The following is a 4692-nucleotide window of genomic DNA, read 5'->3' as shown; positions in this document are numbered from 1 at the left end:
TTTGCGGCAGTAGAATAAAGAAAGCAAAACGCCGATCCAATTGTTATAATAGTTGTTATGAACGCCAGCTTCAGCTACAAGTGGATTCCAAACAGGCATCGAGCTAACAGCAAGGACTCGTAATGTTTGTAGCTGACAATGCGGACTTTGTGAATGTGCGATGAACCGATGTCGCGCATGTGGTGTTCGCGTTGTGTGTCGTCCGATTCTCGGATACTTTTCACATTTTCTTCATACCTCGGCTGCGTCACTAACATAGGGCGGTTTTTTGTTGACTGATATCCTGCACTATAAACCCATCAAAGTTTCTCATTCACTTAAAATAGGTGCCAAATTATCAGAGCCCACCCAGTATTTCGCCGGCGGTATGCCTGGGCAGCCACGCATATGAGTACCTCAATGCTGTACTGATTGCTTTGACCTATCACCGGAACAGAAAATTAGCACTAACATACGTGCGGGCATCACATTTGGTGGTACGCTGGAAGATATGCTACAAGTACGCTGTATTACTAATCGACGCTGGCAATAATGCGTCTGAAACCTTTGAAGGGCCCTGTAATGGCTTTTACAAACAGCGCATTCAAGTTAGCGTTCCAGTCTCATACGATAGCCCACAGCGTTTGTCATACAACCTGCCAGCGCATTTCCTTCGTCCACGAAAAAAGATGAATAATGGTGATAAAGATGAATAAGCCACCCGTTCCGGCGCGCATGGCGCGCAGAGAGAGAGCGAAAAAAAAAATGAAGGAGGAAAAGGCGCTCACACTCCTCCGAGCGCGCGCGCTCTTGCGCGCGGAGCTCCTGCGCATGCGCGGAGATCTTGCGCATGCGCGGCGGTGCGCCATCACAACGAGTGCGCCAGGCACGTATACGGTTGTACCGGTGTGCGGTGTCCGCCTGAACGTTGGTGTCTGTGTATGCGTGTCATCTTTGTGGCATCACACGTCAACTACACTGAACGGTAAGCTTTAGCAAAGATGTTTTGCGTCAATAGCTCATGATTATGTGAGCGCATTTCGTAGCGCGAAGCGGCTGCATGTAGCGCAGGCGACTCGGGTATAGTGTCGGTTTGTCGTTGACATGGTTTCATAACGCGCTCTTGTTCTCGCTTCTACTATACGGAAGGTTTACGGCGAGCGATCGCTCGGGCTTGTTGATTTTCGCATAATAGTTTAGGTGCGTAAAGAAGGAAGCTACACCATGTTTTAACTTGATATTGACCTACCACTAAGCGGATTGTGTATGTTGGGCAGCCAGTGTGGTAGATCTCATTTCGTGGCGCTTGATCCGGCCGCGATGAATGCTGCGCCGCATGTGTAGTGAAATTCTCGTGACACGCTTTACGTATATATCTCGAAATTGTGTTAGCATCAAGAATGTTCTGACAGACACGTATAGTTAAATAACTGCTAACGTACTCGGATGAAAGGCCGTGTTTGCGGGGCATGCATCAGCAGTGTGTGCACTGCCGTTTTCGCATTGTTTTTAAGGTAGCAGTATTTTTAAGGTTTCTGGCAACCAATCTAAATAATTTTGGGAAGTTACCGCAAGCAAAACACGAGACTTGAAGAAATGTCAAGCGAAAATCTCTAGATTCACCCAATCAATTTATATGCAACCACAAACGCTTTTGGAGCATGAAACCTGCGATAAGCTCAGTCACTCGCAGCTTCGCAACTTAAATTAGCCGAAAAAATTGGAGCACAATAAATTAGTCGCTCCGGGAAGCACCTTTACACGTTTCAGACTGAAGGCATTGCGTTTGACGGTAGTTGGAAGATTTGTTTTTTCTCTTTTTTAAACAGTTTAGCAGCAGAAGTTATCTTTCGAGCTATATGAAAAGCGTTAAGCGCCTTTCGATGCTTTGTGGTTATGCAGTTTACGTGCTCTTAATCTCTAGGCAGCTGCTGGCGCAGATTCGCATTGTGCCAGTCGTGCACGGTATGAAGCCCTTGTCGTGCGCAATAAGTGTTCCGGTTTTCATTACTGTTGCATGTAGTGCCGTCGTCTTGGACAGACTGCATACTATATGCGCTGTACAAAAGAAAAAAGAGCCAGATTATCAATTTGGTGGTCTTTTCTTAGTAGATAACGCACAGATTATTCAAATAATTCAGTGGACATTGCATTTGTTCTACCCTTATTAACACACCTAAGAGATCGTAACATGTTTTAGTTGATAAGTGACCTGATCAGTACGCCCCCATTCATGCGCATTCTACTGAAAGTGTAACAAATGTATTCATCTCGAAGTATGAGAAAAGAGACAATGCAGACTGTTCTATGCGGAAATAAATTGCAAATGTTAACGTGATTGTTCAAAACTGCAGTCAGTATGCTGAGAATGTTCGATCGGCACGGGCACATTGCATTAACACCTGAAAAATGTGCACAGTCCAGCAGGGTATCTTTGTTTCAACAATTATTATAGGAATCGTTTGGGATTCTCACATTTCTTTCATTTTTATGAGTACACTGTGTGTCACATGAACCTGTCTTGAAACGAAACGTACCGTTGCTAACACCGGCTACCATTATGGTTGTCTAACTGCTTATCATACTATAATATAACGAAACATCATAATGGTACTGATTAATATTGCCATGTAGTCTTTAGTCATAGATAAACAAAGTCAACTAGAGGCATAAGTGGTGAGAGCAAATTATATAGAAAACTACTATTGAACCGTAAAAATAACTCATTGTATAGTTTTCCCTCACATTGTTGCATTTGTTTTACGCGTGTCTCTGTGTCTTCCGTGCTGTACTCGTGTGGCCATCAATTACAAACTTGCCGAAGCCCTTGTCAGCTTTATTAAACAAGGGATTCAAGTCAGTTGCATCTAATACTACATGTTAAGTGACTGACGTGTTATTCGTTTTATCTAAATATTATGGACTGGCACTACTTGGCAAGCATTAAACCATAGTATTTTTTATTGCACTTAAGCTGCAGGCGTCATAGATTGCCAGAAAATTTTCATGAAAACAGCCAGGAAAGGCTTGGAAAAAGATCGGGAAACTTTAAATTGGCCACATAGGTATGCTGTCTTGTTACATGTCAAAGTTTCCAGAAAGTATCTGTGTTAAATATATTTTTAAAACGTTTCACTTCATAAAAATTGAAGGAAATTGGTTCTATTTATTGAAAAAAAAAGAAAGTCAAGCAGACTGACAAGGCATTTCTTACTCAATACGTTTTTTTTTGCGTTAACTAAACGTCCTGAACCTCGATAGCCTAGAAAAAATTTTCATCTTTCAAAGCACCTTAAATAATTTACTGTGATAGAATTCATTCGAACTATACTATCAGTTCTGTTTCCTAGGAGGTGCATATCTGTCGTGCCATGACACAAAGTGCTCGTGTGGTATTTCGGGTGCTCATGTGGTATACCTAACTTGGAAACCTGTTAGCATGCCCAAGAGGCCTCATTACCTGCAAGACATTAAGGTACCATATCAATACAATCAACCCATCCGCCATCTGTTGAAGTTATGGCCAATGACCCATTCATTTAAAAGTATGAGAAATACATTTCAATGTGTACTAAGCAAAATAAATTACAATCTTAGGCATGATACTGGGAATATTCCAGTCACGTCTCCTGAAAACATCCCTCTGCACGGGCATACTTAACTACCAGCCAAAAAAACTGTACAGACAGCCCAACTGGGTAACGTTTCCGCAATAAATATAGGGACCATTTGGGATAAGTACATTAATGCATCATATATGAACTTGTCATAAAAGGGAACATACTGTTGCTGACACGAGCAGCAGTTGTGACTGTTTAATTGTTTACCATACCATGCAATAGAACATTGCATAAAGGTACTGATTTGTATTGACAAGCAGCCATTAGTCATAGTTAAACCGCATTAAGTATTGACTTAGATGGTTTGAGTAAATATATTCAGCTGCTTAATGAACACACAAAGAATACACATCTGTTATTTTTACCTCATATTGCTGCATGTACTTATTTGCAGCATACACCTGCAGCACCTTTGGGACTAATGACACAAAGGTCAAGGCCAGCCTGGCGACCATGCTTGCCAAGGAGTAGTGTAAATATTTAATCTGTTTCCATAATAGCATAAGACAAGAATTTAAGGAATTCGTGTATTATATCGAGCAATAAAAACGGTTAATGTATTGCCGGTGCATTTGTTTTATTTTTTGCACTGCATGATTCAGCACTATATAAATTTTTTCTGTTTATGCAACATATATGAAAGTACAGCTGGTTCAGGAGCTTTATTAATCTACTATTGGTAATGCATAAGTGCAGATGAAAAGGAACAGGTGCACATGCATAATATCTGCATTCCATGCATTTCATATCTATAAAATGAAATGAAATACATTCAAAACGTTTTGCTACCGCATGTAATGAAAAATGTAAACTAACTTGTAGATAGCCGCTATGGAGTTATGGCCTTATACACTCTTTGTAGACTTGTCTATAAAATGTCCATAAAAAGTGTATGGCCATAAGTCTATAGACGGTCTATAGAGAGTCTATAGACTTAGACTTCTTATAGACTAGTCTATAAAAAGTGTATGGCCATAAGTCTATCGAAAGTCTATAGACAATCTATAGACTCAGACTTTTTATAGACTAGTCTATAAAAAGTGTATGGCCATAAGTCTACAGACAGTCTATAGACAGTGTATAGACGGTCTAT

General features: G+C 40.8%; 1 long non-coding RNA gene across 1 annotated transcript; it reads left to right on the top strand.

Moving 5' to 3' along the window:
- The first annotated feature begins 859 nt into the window (after positions 1–859).
- LOC135907878 (uncharacterized) lies at positions 860–4164 on the top strand. The gene is made up of 2 exons (XR_010566146.2): positions 860–964; positions 3994–4164. It is a non-coding gene; the product is annotated as an uncharacterized lncRNA (long non-coding RNA).
- Positions 4165–4692: the final 528 nt, after the last annotated feature.

The sequence above is a fragment of the Dermacentor albipictus genome, chromosome 1, assembly GCF_038994185.2.
Source record: "Dermacentor albipictus isolate Rhodes 1998 colony chromosome 1, USDA_Dalb.pri_finalv2, whole genome shotgun sequence".
In the NCBI taxonomy this organism is placed as follows: domain Eukaryota; kingdom Metazoa; phylum Arthropoda; class Arachnida; order Ixodida; family Ixodidae; genus Dermacentor; species Dermacentor albipictus.
Note: the sequence above shows the minus strand (reverse complement) of the source record. Positions and strands in the feature narration are given on the sequence as shown.